Below are 17,822 nucleotides of genomic sequence, written 5' to 3'. Positions count from 1 at the left end.
AGGATCAATGGGAAGGTTCTGGAGGCTTTTGGAATGCTTGAGGCATATCCTACCGTGAGGCCGGGTACAGTGGACTAGCAATGCCACAGAGATGGGTTGCGAAACAGCTCTGCATCAGTTGGAATTGAAACAGACAAACTCGGGAGGAAGAGGGACCAGCAATGGCTCAGGACTATACCTAAAATTAATGACTTTGTAGTATTTTCTTTTTTGAGACTATTCTGAGTACTCAGTTATGGTGGGAGAGCAGGATACGTGACCATTTTTGTATTTTATATTAGGAGAATTATGTTAAGAATGCCTTACAGTAAGTTTCCACTGGCTCTAGACTGGGAGGATAAAATAAATGAGGAAACTTGCTTTGTTAGGAAAACTGAAGGGGAGTTTGAAAGCGGATCTAGGATATGTGTTCTTAGGATTTTATTCTCTTTTTTGGGAGGCATTAAACACAAAGTCTTCTTTTCTAGTTGTCTCTTGGGCTCTCTCAATGAGAACGTGCAACTGATTTCAGGGCTCAAAGATCTAATAAGTCTTCTGTAGTTGCAAGCCTGTAGTGTTTTTGCTGAACAGGTATCTTTAGGCAAAAAGGAATGAACAGGAGGGGGACTCACCCCTGCCTAGTCTCACTGTTACTTGAAAAGAGCAAAACCAAAGCACTTTTGTGAGTCTCAATTATTTTTCTTCCTAGGTATAGGCAAACAAGGACAACAAATTAGTCATTCTAATATAATATCTCTTGGTGATCTTTACAAATACACTTTGAAAGAAGAAAATAAATTTTACTCTACAATAGCATTATTAACATAAATGTTTATAAAACATCTGAAAGGCACTGGGTATAATGTGTGTTATTTATCATAGTTGATGTGTTAATGTTCATATAATACAGTTTTTCTGTGTCATTACAGTTTTGGTCCCAGGAAGGACTTTTTTTTTTTTTTTTTTAATCTAGGTTATTGGTTCAGTGTTCTAGTCTGACTTTCTTGAAACAGTTTCTGTGGTCTTTTCTGCGTTTTCAAGAAATGTAGAGTTAGATGAGAAGTTTTAATACATTTTTCTTCCTGAATTAGGCTTTCATTATTAAAAAACAAAACAAAACTATGAGTCTGTAAGCCTATCAGATATACTAAGTCCAATACCTGGCCTATTGCTGGGTGCTCTGCTCAATTAATCAGCCTGTGTTGTACTAAAAAACCCTCAATTTCCATTTAGTTTGCGATCAAGAATTGTTTACTGCTATTTGATTTAAAATGATTGTAGGCATATTATCTACACCTTGAAACTGGATTCAGAGATAAAACTGATTACTTTTTAATTAGGTTATTCACCTTTCTCTATCTTCCATCCAAACAGAAACTTGCATGAGTTTATCTTTTCTCTTTTTAGTGTGCTGTGGAACTGTCTTCAGTAGCTATTACTTCCTGGCAACCACAAAGATAAATGATTACTTAACATATTGGAACTTGTACATCTATGGTAATTAGTTACATCAATGTGTGTAAAGAAAAGAGACTATTCCAATGGGATTTCGGGGGTTAGTAGTGAAATAATTTAAATGAGACCATTTGCCCTCATAGAGGTTTATTTTTTTTTTTAATTTTTTAATTTTTTAAGTTTAATGTATTTTAATAGCAAACTTACAGGAACAGCAAAGAAGACAGACAACATTAAAAACATGTACTTGCATGTAGGACAACTCAGTTAGAAAAGTATAGCGAATGGATGGAATCTACTGTATGATAAAAATGCTACAAACACCATTTAGTTGCTATCAATAAGAAATTTACTTGTTTTAAAAAAATCCAAATGCTGGCATCGTCCAGAAAAATTTAACAGGTTTATTTATAATTGTTATAAAGTTGATCTGCTGAAACTTGTTCACTGAAACTTTTGACTTGCATTAATGCTTTGTCCCCGCATTTATATTAAAAATTCACACACAAATGAAAATGGAAAAACTGCCAATACCTGATGTCTGTCCCCTATTTTTCCACTTGTAATCATATACTTAGGTACCTTTTAACCCCATGGGAAAAAAAACAAGTAACATTCAGAACTACCAATAACAGGAAGAAGAAAGATTTTGTGTTTTTTTTTAAAGAATTTGTTTCCTATCATAGTGGATTCTTGAGCACGTTCTCCATGTATGCGACGTGCTAGCTGTGTGTCTTTCGGAATAATTGTTACACGTTTGGCATGGGTAGCCCACAGTTGGCGTCTTCAAAAAGCCCAAACAGATAGGCCTCACTTGCCTCCTGCAAAGCACCAATAGCTGCACTCTGGAAGCGCAGATCTGTTTTCAAGTCCTGAGCAATTTCTCGCACCAGACGCTGAAAGGGAAGTTTGCGAATCAGAAGTTCAGTGGACTTCTGATAACGTCTCGTTTCATAGAATACCACGGTACCAGGCCTGTAAGGATGAAGTTTCTTCACCCCTCCAATAGAGGGCGCACTCTTGCGAGTAGCTATTGTAGCCAGTTGCTTCCGCAGTGCTTTACCACCGGTCGATTTGCAGGCAGTTGCTTTGTAGGCGCCATGGTATAGAGACCTCCTTACTGATCCCCCTTTTCCTTAGGCTGGAGCTCCTCGAGCTAGAGGCGGCGCTGGCGTTAGGGAGCAATGGCGGCCCCTCATAGAGGTTTAGGAGAGAGACACTAATCACTCCAAATTTGCAACAGTGTCAAGTGAAACTGTAGAAAATGCTAATGAAGACCTTGTTACAATGTATTCTCAAATAGAAATTTTTCGTGTTTACTCTCCTTCAGGTACTTATCTTTAGCAGATAATCAATGTTTATACTTTAAGATGTCATGTCAGTTATTTATGAAAATAGTTAATAATCAATGTAGTCTCGTGGAAATGGTCAAAAACTAATTTAAAACCTCAGGCATATTATACAGTATTTTGTACATTTCTATTGTGATTTTTAAAAATTTTTTCAAGGAAGGGAGTAGATGTTAAACACTGAATCAATGTTTAGGAAAACAATATTTACCTTCAAATTGGTTGAAACAAAATAGCACGTAGGAAAGAGAAAGAAAAAACTACCATCTCCCATAAATCTTTCAAAGTCTGGTGGAAAGCAATCCGTAATTGTCATCAAACTGGGTGACATTTTTTTTGAAGGAGAAATAGGAAACATCTCACTCATAACTTAAAATATGGCCTTTTATAGCTTAACAGGTTTTTTAAAAATATACTGAATAGGTTAAATGACCTTTACTGTAAACTGTCATTTACTCTATCTCTTGTACACGGCTTAAAAAAAAAAAAAAGCCTAATTCTTCTCTAGCATACCTTTCAGAAGATTATAAGAAATTCTCAGAATTTCTTCTTAAAGTATTGGATAAACACTCCCCTCTGCTGATTATGAAAATGACTACATTAACATGTTTACAGGAACCCATGCTTATCCTTACCCTCTGCTTTTAGGCTAGGTCCTAATTTCCATTTTCCTTCATTTTTACTTTTCTCAGATGATTATAAGACCAAAGTTACAAGAAGAGGAATACTGTTGTGGACCTTTTACTTAGGATGGTATTTTAGAGGAAAAAAAACCTAAGGCCTCATTCCTCATTGTCTGGTAGACCCCATTCTTGTGGATGATAATTGTCAAGAATGATACTTGTAACCACAAAGAACAATAATCTTGCATTATCTTCCCGGTAAACTACTCTTGTGTTTGAATTGATTTTTTTCAAAAGGCTAACCTTGGAGTTCAGGAAAGAAAACAGTTCATTTTTCTTCTTAGTTCTTTCCATTCTAACTGCAGTCATTCTCAGGTCTTTATCAATGTCCCATAAATGAAGCTTTTGATTTCCTCCCTGTTACCCATGCTAGTAGCTCTTCGTTTAATGCTGACCTCCCTCCTTCATACCTATCTATCCTGGTCAGTTTTTAAGGACTAACTTAAATGGTTCCTCCTTCATGAAGCTTTTTCTGGTCACTTGGGCCAGAGGTTGAGTATTTCTTTATGTGATTTTTGCTGTTTTTTTTAGCTTGCGTATCTCTTTAAGGCATTTGTCCTTTGGCAGTTATTTCATAATTATTAGGTGTATACATCTTATCTCCTATTTTAAACTGCAGGAGTCCTTGAAGGTGAAACTATCTTATTGACATTTGTGTTGACAGTCCCCAAATATCTTAATGTATGAAGTGTGTGTCAGGCATTTTTATAGTAATTCAATAAGCAATACTGATGGGGTACAACTGACTCTGGGACAATTTTAAAATTTAACTCATCTTTAAAATTTTTATTTGAGTGTAACATAATTTAGCCTTGTGATTATTTAGAGACGGAGCCAAAACTGATTCTTGGAATTGCCTAGTTAGGCGATACTGATTCAAATTTTACTTAGTCACCATGACTTGTGTCATTCACAGATGCAAGTCAAAAGTAAAAACCTGAATTCTAGGCATGGCATTGTAAATTCCTAACCAGTGGATTTCAGTTGGTTGCCTTGGATTATGTTTGGGTATGTATACATTTGCTTTCACTGCGTTCTGCACTTTGTGTTTTGTACATCTACCTTGTAACCTTTCTTAACATTTTCGCTTGAATGATATTTCCAAGCTGCTGACTGCGGCTTTCGACTTTACCCCACGAGGTCAGTGTTCCAGAAAGGAAGTTTAGGAAAGCAGATGTACATTTTTCTATATTTTTGTGATTTTCAAGAATAAATAACAATAGGAAATTTTCATACTTTAATCATTTATTTTAATAAAATATAGCACCTTAACTGTATTTACTTAGAAATATGAATACTGTAATTCTTTTCTGTGGATTTTTGGCACATTTTGGAGAACAAGCTTGAAATTAATTACTGCAGTGAAAATGTCAAGTTAGATCAATGATGTTTTAAACTCTATATTCAATCTTTTGTACAGCCTAATGAGGAAAAGTACCTGGAGAAGAGGGACTTGTGTTACACCCCTTACTGTCTCTCGGTGTGACCTTGGCACTTTTTTGAGCCTTATTGTTCTGGTCTGTAAAATAGGGCACACTGCCTGCCTTACCTGTTTTTCAAAGTGGTTGTAAGGGGCTAAAATGAGCATAATATATGAGACAGTACTTCACAAATGGAAAACTCGACGCTAATGTAAGGCATAGACTATCATTGACAAATCTAAAGTGCCTGTGCCAGTAGAAATTGTGAGTCATTTACGAAGATAATAAATAGACTAAGCTACTTTTAATATTTGGCTAGTAGCACTTACACAAGTTTGCCTCCTTTTGGTGTGTGTAAGGCAGTAAAACCGTGTTTTCAAATTAGTCCTTTATTTGGTTGTCCACGTTAATACTTATCTGTATCATTTTAGAAGCGTAGGCTTCATGTTGAGTTTTGTAGAACTTTTCTTCATTAAAGCATTTTCACACTTCAGAGAACCATTGTGTAAAAACTCATCTACACCAGTATATCTTAAATAGTTTGATCACTTTAGTTTAAATAGAAAAGCTGAACCCAAAATTCTTCACTTTCAAAAATATATATGTTCTATTCTAAGTGTTTATTGGAATCTGTGTTTTTAGAATAAAAACTTTGTAATTATATGCTATGGATGGATAGCTTTCTTTTTTTGATTATCAAAGTCTGTCATTATTCTGTATTCAGTTTGGATGCTGGTGAACTTAGACATATAGCCAGAAACTTTCACAAGAGTGTTAATAGGAATAAGAATGTGGAATAGAACTCTCATGATGTTTTTGAAGAATTTGAATTTCATAGTAATGTTCCCCATTGCGAGGGGCAACAGTAAATGAATCTTTATTTTATGCCTCTGGTTATCCTTAAATAAGAGTTAACTTTCATTACGCAACCCTTTTGAAAGTGCCACATTAGCTGTTTTAGGTTGCCTGCCAGTATAACATATAATGCCTGGAGTTGTGTTGTTTGTTCATTTTATATTCAGGGAGAACATAATTCAGAGCAGCTGAGGAAAGATACGGAAAAGTAATGGACCTTCATTGTATCTATTATGTGCCAGAAAGTCAACTAGGTGTTTTCTCATATATATATATATTTTTTAGTTTTTCCATCAACCCAATTAAGCAGGAGGTTCTGTCTTCAATTCACAAGTCATGAAACTGAGATACAGAGAAATTAAGTAATTTGCGTAAGGACACATAACTGTTTGATTTAAAGTCCATAATTTTTTCCACTCTGCTGTATTCCCTGTACAATAAGATAGGGTATAAATAAATGTCTGTGTTGTTAATGAGGACTTTTACAAAACGAAGTTCTGATTTGCTTAGGATGTTTTTCTTCATTCAAAATGTCTCACACTTTAGAGATAAGCTTCAGGTCTAAAGTCTAATTTTATTTAAAAATTGAAAACAATTAGAGTGAGTAGAGTGGGGCTGAAAGGTCTACTTTTAGATCCAGGTGCTTAGTAAATAGATCACTCTCAATAAATGTTAGTTATTGTTATTTGAATTATACCTTTTATAACAGCCTGTCCTAATCTCCAGGTTTATCTGAAAGTAATATAGAGTATCACGTTATGGTTTTTATGGCATCTAATATTTACTAATTGCTAATTTTGTCACCACGCAGTGTGTTAAGGATGTAAATGTATTATCTTGGTATCTTCTGATATCTTCTGATTAGCTGCTATGGTTTTTGGTTTTTGGTTTTGTTTTGTGTGTTTTTTTGTTTTTTGTTTTTTTAATAATCAACTACACTAGTACAGATTTTTTGTCAGTTGAGGAGGAACATAAGTGATAAGTTCAGTTAGAGTTTGGTTTTTGGAGTGGACTCACTTTAAGCTTCATGCCTTTCAAGCTGTTTTGTTTTGGGGAAAGTAACTATTTTTTTGCGGTTGTAGCATGACCAGGCATCTGCGGGTTTGTCAGAAACACAGAATTGTCATACCTTTTATTTCTGTTGCTTATGAAGCTTCAACATGGAGTTAGTTTAATACTTAGCCTTTCTGTGTAGGAACATAGCAGAGAACCTTGGTTTTCAATACTGACTGAAAAAGCCAGGGGGAAGGTTTGGGCGATTGCTACCAAGGACCAGATTTGAATGGGTTCTAGTCTTTGAAATGAGCAGGTTGGCGGGTAAAATATTCCTGGCAATTCTGCTTTTGTAACTGTTGCCATGATGATGTCTTAGCTCGCAAATGAATTTTGTTGTTTGGCCACACTGTTCAGAAAGAGGCTATTTGGACTAGACTTTGACCAGAATTCAGAAACATTTATTCAGATATGCTAAAAGTTCAAATATGCCTATATCTTGCACAGAAATACTATTTAAGTTATCTGAACTTACCTAGCTCTGACACCATTTTATGATTGTATGTCATAGTCTCAATTACAGAATGAAAGGCAGATCGCTAGAGTTTGGAATGTGAGATCTTAAGAAGTCTAAAGTGCTTCTGAAATTCTAAAATAATCCATCCAGATGCTCTGATTGTGCCGAGTATATATCTGTGTTTAAATGATGCCTTTGAGTTGTTCAGTTGCAGAGGACATATATCACTTTGTGTCTGTGGCAAGAAGTCCTGTTTGTTTCTCTTTGGCTCTTATAAGACATAGAAAATACTGTCCTCACTTTAGTGATAGAAGAGCACAGCTCTCCAGGACAGAAAGAGAGGGTTTTTAAAGGTGTAGGAAGTTCCTGGCTTTTTTTTTTAATCTGAGCTTTCTCATTTACGCCTCCTTTAAAAAAATTATACCTTTCCTTCCAAAACATTCTTTGTTTTCTATCTCTTATACTCCTTATTTTCTTCTATTTTTGTGGGGTACTGAGGTCAGAGAGAAAGGTTAAGTACATAGTCTGCTACGTGGATTGCTCATTTTCTTCTGGTAATTGAAAGTTAACTTGCATTGTAAGTGTACATGATAATGTTTTCTGTCTCTGGACTGTTTTCAGTGTTCCAAAAATGTTCATAATTTGTACTTAAACTCTATATTTTTAAAATTAGTGTTTTAAATATTATTTACTTAGTTTTTCTTTTTTGCATGGTTCACATATCAAAAAGTATAAAAAAGTATACAGTGGAGAGTCTTACTTCTTCGAATTCTGTTCCACATCTGCCTAATGCCCAATCCCCTAATGATAATGGGTGATTTTAGTTGCTTATTTAGTCTTCCAAAAACTTTTTAGAAATCCATACATAGACCCATAGAAAATATCCCCACCCTCAAAATTATATCTACATACCTTCCCTTAACATAAAAGATAATTTGGAGGTCTTTCTAGTATATGAAGAGTTCCCTTATGGGGTGTGTGTGTGTGTGTTTAACCATTACAGAATATTTGTCGTGCCACAATGGCTGTCCCTTACATATGTGATCTAGTAAATTTCTTTTGAGCCAAAGGGTGCTTGAATTTCTAAATTTAATAATCATTGTAGTAGAAGTTTGCACACCTACCAGTACTGTGTTAGGAATTACAGAAAAAATCCAATTGCAATTAAGATGGATGCAACTTATTCAGAAGTCATGTAATGTATGTATTGTAAGCTTTAACCTTTTTAAGTGTAAAAATCTATGAGTTTTAACACATATACAGCCATGTAACCACTCCCACAATCAAAATAAAGACATTTTTATCACTCTGGAAAGTTCCTTTGGCCCTTTTTGTAGTCAGTCCCCTCCTATTAGCCCTGCCTCTGGCAACCATTGATATAATTTCTCTTCCCATCATTTTGCCTTTTCCAGAATGTCATATACATAGAGTCATATAGTGTGCAATTTTTTTGTATACCTGTCGCTTACAGAACCATGGCATATTTGTCAAAACTAAGAAATTAATATTGGAATAATACTGTTTACTAAACTAGAGGCTTTATTTTCATTTTACCAGTTATTCCACTAATGTGTTTGTTTGTTTGTTTTTTCTGTTCAAGACAGTATACAGGCTACCACATTGCATTTAGCATTTTGAAAAATTAGATGTTTTTTCCTTGGGTACTGAGAGCTGTTTATATATTCTGGATACAAGTCCTTTATCAGATTGAATGCCACTTTGTTACTTGCAAAGTTCTACACAAAATTTTTATTTTTAGCAGAATCATGACTAATTCTAATATTTTGGCTCAATGCAAACATGTATATTTTTAATGCGAATTGAATTTACATAACATTTGAGATGTGTAGTTTCCCCACTTATATAACAAATCGAGATGTTTGAAAAAATGTGGAGAAATTATATTTTCCCCAGATTCCACTATAATTTTGTCAGTATGTTCTCAAAAATATTTTGGTATTGCTGAAATATTCCCTGTGTGATACGAATAATTTTTATGGACAAACATAGGGAAAGGCACATTGCAAACATGAGAATGTGACTGCACAGAAAGGCTGTAAGGAGTAGGGGCGTGGCTGGCCTAGGAACCTTTCGCATTGAAGCAGATGGTTTTTTATTTTTCTGTTTTCTTTTACAGTGAACCTCATTGCAGAAATTTTGGTATTTTAGCAGATATCAGTAAACATTCTCTTATAATAGAAATTAATTAATTCAACAAATGTTTACAAGGGTCTCCTGTGTGCCATTCACGATTTTAGGCATTGAGGATACAGCTGCAAACAATAAAGCCCTTGCTTGCTGTAGTGCATGGAGTTTACATTCTAGTGAGGGGAGGCACGCAAACATAGTGTGTGTTAGTTGTTGATGACTATTACAGAAACATGTTAAGTTGAGTAAGGCCACATTTGGAAGGCTTCACTGATAACGAAGTGGTATTTGAAGAAGGACAGAACGAAGCGATGGAGCAAGCTTTGTGGTGAATAGAGGAGAAAACATCACAGACATTCTAGGCAAATCTTGTCTTGGCATGGTGAGTAATGGAAGCTTCAGGGTTGGAGCAGTTACTGGGCAGTGGCAGATGGAAGGTGTTGACATGAGAGGGTTAGCAGGGGAGGTCTGATTAGGCAGGGACTTTGACATTTATTCTGAGTGTGCTGGGGAACCACTGGAGGGAACTGAGTAGAAGTGTGGTAAGATCACTATGAATGCGGTGTTGAGAATAGTCAGTAGAGGGGAGAGGGGAGAAACAGGGAGACCATTGTGGGGGCTAATGCGAAATCAGCTCATTGTGATAGCAGGTGGTGGAAGGGAAAATGGTCACCTGTTGGATATGTTATAAAAGTGGGACAGACAAGACAGATTTGAGTATGAAAGAAAGAGAACTCAAGGGTGACATCAGGGTTTCTGAAGGATGGGGATGATATTTATTGGAGAAGAGGACTTCAGGAAGATCAGAGTCCATTAGAGAGGGATGGGATGGTGGTGCTGGTGGTGAGAGTGTTCAGTAGTTCAGTGGTAGAACAAGTCGAGGTTGGGATGCCTGTTTGTCATCCAAAGAAGTTGTCGTCAAGTAAGTAGTTTGGAGTTCACTGGGATAGAGATTTAAGGCTATGGTGCTTATTAATTCATATCTGCCATGTCTTTATCATTAGGAATCTTTATCTTTTTTTTTTTTTTAAGGAGGGCACAGCTCACAGTGGCCCATGCAGGGATCAAACCGGCAACCTTGGTGTTATTAGCACGACACTGACCAACTGGGCGAACCTGCCACCCCTCTTTATCATTTCTTAGTGACTGAAGTGCCTAGTACAGTGCTTGACATGTGGGAGATGTTTCATATTTATTGAATGCACTTGAAGTGGAAATCTCAATATTGTTTTCTATGACATATTTTGCTCTAGTAGTTTCTGGTATTTAAAGTGTATATGATTTTCTTTTAAATGAACTTTAGTAAAACGTAATTTTATGACGTAGTCATGAGAAAGTTTGATCACCCTTCTTAAGCAACAATTTCGGGAAGTATGTAGACATTAAAAAGTAGAGTGTGCAGCTGAGCTGGAGCTATTCACACTGTCCCCTCATAATCTCTGTTCCTGACCATCTTCAAAACTATCCTCGATCCCAGGCTTCTTGTCCTTGCTGGCCATTGACTTCTAATGCTTAGACGGTGGAAGTAGTTACATTTATGTGCATTTTAGGTTATTTTTAGTCAGAATAAGTGAGGGTGTTAGTAGTAACTGTATTTGGCTCTGTTCCATGGGCCTAGAGTTCCTTTTGAGTGTATTATTTAATGTGCTTTTGGAACTTACTTTGGCTTAACTTTCCTGGGGTTAAGTAAGAAACTTACTGTATTAGTCTGCTTGGGCTGCCATAACAAGGTAACAAAGATTGAATGGCTTAAATGATAGGAATTTATTTTCTTATAGTTCTGGAGGCTAGACGTTCAAGATCAAGGTTTTGACTGATTCGGTTTCTGGTGAGGGCTATCTTCTTGGCTTGCTGAAGGCCACCTTCTTATTGTGTTGTCACGTGGACTTTCCTGTGTACGAATGCAGAGAGAGAGGGAGAGAGCTCTGGTATCTCATCCTCATTTATAAGGAGGAGACTTACCCCATTGGACCAAGGCCCCACCCTCATGACCTTATGTAACCCCAATTGCCTCCTACTGGGCCCATCTTCAAATAGCACAATGAGGGTTAGGGCTTCACCACATTCACACTTTCCCTGGCAGCATCTTTAAGTGCTACGGTTATTTTTCATTTTCATTGAGTGTGAATACAAGAAAGAACACATCTTTTTAGGTATTTATACCTGAGGAATCGTTCTAGGAAATGAGAGTGAGTTTATGTAAAACAAATGGCAACAATCATGCAGTGATTTAAGTTTACAGGGAAGGTAGTTCAAATTTCTGAAATGCTTACTTTGTAGAATATTTAAATACATATTACTCATTACCTATAAGCACAAAGAATAACAATAGTACTTAAAAATGTTTCTTTATCCTGATGGAATTGATTCAGTGAATTAAGAAATTGTTCATTTGTAATTAGCATTCAAAAATGAGCTAGGGTTCTTAAATTCTTTTCTTAAGCAGTGTAAATGTGCCCACATACAGATTTAATTGCATTATTAATTTGCTTAGCATTTTCATGGTATAATCGACTTTTGTACAGACTGAATTACTACTTAGTGGATCTTTAATGAATATGCTTTAATTTTACCACGCAATGTGGCCTGAAACATCATTTATAAGCTTTCCCTAGGGAGGCATTGGAATAAGAGGTATCTCCATAGAGATTTTACATTAGTATCTGTTTCATCCCACTATGACACTGCTGAAAAGACCTGTGATTCAGGATAGATGGAGACGCACACACACACACAAACACTTAGAATGGGTCTATATACACAAAACATCTAAACGGAATAGGTGTTTTGTGTAATAATATATACACCTATTTTCCTTTCTTTTTCATAAAAAAGTAGGAAAGACTAGCGTTCATATTTTTGTGTCTGCTTGTTACCCAGCTGAAATTACAAAGACTATACAAATTGTTTATAGTTCTCACTGCCATATTGAGTACAATTTTATCTCTTTTCAGCTTTTGACATTTAGGCAGGTATGGGTGGATATAAAAGTTAAGTGCAAACTTTAGGATGTAGGCCAGACATTGTCAAAATACCACTTTGTTCAAAAAAATAAGCTTCAGCACGCCAATAAGAGTAAAGTGGTCCTTCTTGTGGTGAGTTAACTTTATATTTGGGAAGTAGAAAGATTCGTGTGAAGGAATAGAATTTCTGTGTTGGGGGAATTTCACATACCCCCTCCGCCCCCAGCTTTATTGTTTTTTATGTGATGAAGACAAGAAAATTTTGAATTTATATTTTGAATTTGTCTGATTGAGAGGATCGGAAAATGCAGTGTAATAATTTTATACTATATCTTTGTCTGTTTGCTGCTTCACTATTTGGAACATAAACCTGATCTCTGAGACCATTTGAACACCCCCCCCCCACACACACACACACACACACACGCCCCAAAACAACCAGAGTTTTAGTCATGTAGTCCTAGATTACTAAGTCCATACACACCGAGATGCCACCCAACATAACTACCACCTGAAGGGGATTTCCAGCTAGGAATGAATTGAAATAGGGCAGAAGAAGTGAATTTTCCATGAAAAAGAGCCTCAAGCAATTTGATGTATCTGGCTAAGTCCCATTGTCAGTGAATGGGTGGGTGCAGCATAAGCCATAATTGTCAAGTTCTAGGAGGTACACACTTGCACAGTGGAGGCCCTCTGTCACATGGCAGATGCTTTTGAACACACTCTGCGTGTGGCACTGTGCTGCTAGGTGCATGGGATACACAGAAGAGTAAGGCACGGTGCCTGGGATTCACAGTCCGGCTGGGGCAATACTCACATAAGAAGAATTCATTCAATAGTATGGAAGTGTGATGAGGTGTTATGGAAAAGAGTGAAAGGAGCTTCAATGTGCAGGTATCAAATGATGGACTCCATTACTGTTTCTACGGAAAGGGTTGTTGGTTCCCTAGCAGCCTCTTCCATATACTTTCTTCAGTCTTATTTCAGACTATGATTCTGTAACACTTAGGGCTTTGAAAAACGCATCCTACACAGGATAAAGCACACATTTAGAGCAGAGCATAACAAAAGGTTCTCAGGCATTTTAAGCAGTTTCCTGTCCTGTTATATATACCCAAAATATACAGAACCCTTTTAATTTTTTTTCTTAAAGGCTATTTTGGTAATTTTAAATCTTGAAGACAATTATTGGAGGGATATGGAGTTCAAAATTATTCTAAAGTTATCCTTTGTTAAATAAGATTTGTTAAAAGATTTCCCTTTGTTCAATATTAACAAGTGGACAGTAAACAAAGCAGGCAGATTTTTTTTTTTTGGTCAGGCACAAACAACTTTGCATCCTGTTGATTAAATAGAAAATGCCTAAGTAAATGTCTTGCTAAAAATAGATTCCTTCAGGTTTTTTGGTTTTGTCACACCAGGGGTGGAGTCATTAAACAGGAAGAATGAAATCCAGTCAACAGGAATTGCGTGCCGAAAGACAGATATTTTGAAAGGGAAACGGAGATGCATGCTCTAAAGACTGTCAATGGAATATTTCACCATGGCAGGTACCTTTTTTAAGAAGGTTGGAGTTGATGGCGTGCCAGGTGGTCTTTTCTGTCATCACTATATGGATGATCAGTGATCTTTGGCTTGCGTGTCGTGATTAAAGGTTTGAAGGTTAATTCAGTTGTATTTTCACAGATTAATCCATTGTGTTCAGCCTCAATATTTTCAATGCTTTGCATTGTAAGGATATTTTTTTCATTTTAGGAGGATAGTTTTAGTATAATTTAGAATATTTTAGCATAAGCCACATGTTTTTACATATATATTATATATGTAATATGTATATTATTTACATATATATTCAAAGAAGTTGGGAAACTACCAGGCATTATATTTTTTAAATTTCTTAATGAATTTTTTTAGTTACAGTTGACATATAATATTATATTGGATTCAGGCATACAACATAGTGTTTGGCATTTATTCAGGTGTCGTATTTTAAAAGCACAACCCCTCCTCTGGAAATCCAGCAGGTAAATAGGAAACAAACCTGAACTTACTTTTCTCTTTTAAAGCAGTTTTTTTTTTCTTTGAAGCTATATATTAGTTCTAGTGATATTGTTATTAAAATATTTTTGGAATGTTTCTTTTGTAATTGCCAAATGTTAGGTTATGCAATGACAGCTTTAAGTGTTAAAAATATCAGAGAATTCTGGATTTTCTGTGGGCTGAGAAAATGGAGGACTGAAAAACCAAGATAGTGTTATCTAAGAGTCTTCTAATTATGGGGGGATCCATGTGAGGAAAGAGCCTTTGTGATAATTCTTTAGTACACAAAGAAGTAGAAAACAAAATCAAGAAGTCCAGCATATTATTAAGTAGATGGGGGGCCTAGGAGGAGAGAATTTAATGTTGATAATACCAATTTAATATCTAACGGAAGATCTTGCAAGCAGTGATGTTGAATCTCAATTTTTTTCTCAAAATACATATTTTTTATTAAAAAATACAAACACTTGAACCTAACCTAAAACAATATAAGTAAAAGAAAGTCTCCCTCCTGTGTACCACTATTCCAAAGCCTCTAATAAGTGTTTATATACTTGGAGAAAAAGTTTTCTGATCCTACCAGAATATTTAGATTTTTAAAAATTAGTTTAAGCAAGTGGAGTTATTCTCTACACACATTTTTTTTGCCTTTTCTTTTAAATACTTCTGTGAGATGATCCAGAGGTCAGCCTCACTCTGTCAGAGAATGCACAGTATTCCCCTGGATGCATCATCATTTATCTCAATTGTCCCCAAAGGGTGGACCTTTATGGTATTTTTGGATTCCATGTCCCCTTACAAATAGTGCTGTGGTGAATATCATTAAGTATGTGTGTATATGTGTTTTTGGATGCTTTTTGGGAATAGATACATAGGTTAAATTACTGGTAGTGGAATTACCAAATCAAAGTGTGTGTGTGTGTGTGTGTGTGTGTGTGTGTGTGTTGTGTATTTAACATTTTGACAGATAATGCCAAATGGCTCATTGGAAAAGCTGTACCAATTTATATTTCCACCAACAGCGTATAAAAATCCATGCCAGCGATGGATTTCCGTTAAACTTTTATAATTTGCCAATCCAAGAAGTGAAAAATTGTATCACAATGTTTAGATAACATTGCTTTGCTTTTGAGTGAGGTTGAATGTATTTTCAGGTTTACTGGTTAGTATTGAAGGTAATTTTAACCAGTTTTACCTGTACATCAGTAAGATGCCTAATATTAAGTGAAAACAGATCCAACAAGTAGGATCCTGAAAGCCTAGCACCTTTATCACGTAAGCACTTATCTCATTGTATCAGTGTTGATTTGGACACGTGTACAGGATGGAAGACGTAAAGAATTCCCTGTACCGTCTGAGTCTGTATGACCAAATATCCTTCCATACTGTGTACATCTAAGATTATAGGAATAGCAACTGTATTCTTTTATAGCAAAGAATGTTATCTAGAAAAATTTTGAAAAAGACTTAATTTGGATATTTATTTTTCTTTTTTGACTTTGAAAGTAAAACAGAGATTATCTTCCTTAGTGCCACTCCCAACATTAAAAATCATGATAATATCTTGTTTTATTTTTTCCTTTATTATAATCACAAGTTAATGGATTTATAGCTTTCATAAAATGAGGAACATTTTTCTCATCTATAATCAATCCAGATTGATTTCTGACAGAACCAATAAGCAATTTATTTGCAGTATTTGAAAATAAATTATAGGATGGAAAAATTCTGCTGGTACATTGGCAAGTGGTTGGGGACCAGATGATCAAATATTTCATTTCTATGTCTACATTTCATGAGTCAGTTTCACACAACAGCTGCTGTGGGGGAAGGGTTGATTTGCCAGAATACTTCATGGTTTATTAAAAAAAAACAAAAAACAAACATAGGAAATAATATGAAAGTCATTTAGGTATGAAAGGGTAAACCAAATAAGTTTATTATTACTAAAGAAAAAAGATCACTTAAAACATAGAGTCTAAAAAGAGCCCCTTTTTTCCTGTTTCAATGTCATAAATTATAGAAAGCAATGGTTAATTTAAAAAAAAGTCTTCTGGCTTGTAAGTATTAACAACTAATACCAAACATTTATTGAATATTTCCTGTGTAAAATACTTCACAAGAGGCTTTAGAAGTGCAGTGACGTGTCAGGCTGATACTGGAATCCAGGGACTCTGGCTCTAGAATTTACACTCTTATGCACTGTCATCCAAGTAATCAAGAGGAACAAACGTATTATTTGTTCCTGTGTTATTAAAATAAATATGTGTTTATTTTAAAATGTTAAAAATAATCCTCCTTGAGTACTTTTCAAGGATTCAGGAGAAATTGTTTCTTACTACAATAAATACCCATTTCTTCTGATTGTGTTGATGGAAAATATTGTACTTGTGCTGCTCTGGGTTCAGATCTTAATCTTCCATTGTTTGAGTCTCAAACTTTGTGAGCGTTCTCACACTCAGTGGGAACCCACGAAAGTTGGGAGGCACATGAAAATATATGTTTCCAATGTCGATTTTCTCCATCTTATGGTATTTTCACAGAATATATATTTTCTGGAACAAAATATTCCACTGGTCCCATAACTAGTTGATTAATAAAAGGAAGATTCGTAGAAACCATATGATATAATAGTTCATTTTGACTGAGGGCTTGGATTAAATTTTATAAATTTTTTACAGCTGTCGGGATAGATATGCATATAATGCTCTGAGTAAGGGCTTTTATGAAATGTTGCATGGTTGCTTTAAAGTTGATATTTGATGGACAGTGATTTGTATGGAGGAGGTGTTTCTGGCTTTTTAGATGGGCAGGGTGCTTTTTGGGAAAGTGTTTTTTTTCTCTGACTGAACAAATACCTCTCTTCTCGACAGACCATGTTGTCACAGAGACCTTTAGATTCTATAAATGTAGCCTCCAGTAATAGACAAGAATATGCCACTGGGTTGTGTGTGTGTGGGTGTGTGTGTGGGGAGTGGCACTGTGAGAGCAAAGTCTAGATGTGTGTAGTTAATTTGTTCATAGAAATTATTTTACAGTAGCCAGAAGGCCATTGGTCTTTTTGCAATCTCCTTTTTTCATATTCCTTTTTTCCAATGTATGCGTGTGTGTCTGACATAGAAACAATGGAATAGTGTAGGGAAAGACCTGTTTTCCCTCTTCTAGACTCATACTCCTTTCTCTCACCTCCCGGAACCAGCCACTGTTGAGATTTGGTGGCTGTCCTTGTAATCTTTTTTCATTCTTGTATTGCACATGTGTCTCCATGAACCATAGTTTTGTGTTTTTAAAGTTCATCTAAATACTATCATGTTTCTTATATCATCCCACAACTTGCCTTTTTCTCAGCCATGTGTTTTGAGGTCTCTTCATGTTGATGTAGTTTAGATTCATTTATTTTAGCACGTATATAGTATTTC

At 35.6% G+C, this 17,822-nt stretch overlaps 1 protein-coding gene and 1 pseudogene across 8 annotated transcripts in view; one reads left to right on the top strand and one right to left on the bottom strand.

Moving 5' to 3' along the window:
* Window positions 1–17,822, top strand: part of RAPGEF2 (Rap guanine nucleotide exchange factor 2) — a 214,642-nt gene that overhangs the window by 14,115 nt on the left and 182,705 nt on the right. The gene's annotated exons all lie outside the window — the stretch shown is intronic.
* Window positions 2,020–17,822, bottom strand: part of LOC109448102 (histone H3.3C) — a 36,589-nt pseudogene continuing 20,786 nt past the window's right edge.

Source organism: Rhinolophus sinicus, linkage group LG07 (genome assembly GCF_036562045.2).
Source record: "Rhinolophus sinicus isolate RSC01 linkage group LG07, ASM3656204v1, whole genome shotgun sequence".
Classification (NCBI taxonomy): domain Eukaryota; kingdom Metazoa; phylum Chordata; class Mammalia; order Chiroptera; family Rhinolophidae; genus Rhinolophus; species Rhinolophus sinicus.
The sequence above is the reverse complement of the archived record's forward strand: the minus strand, read 5'-3'. Positions and strand labels throughout refer to the sequence as shown.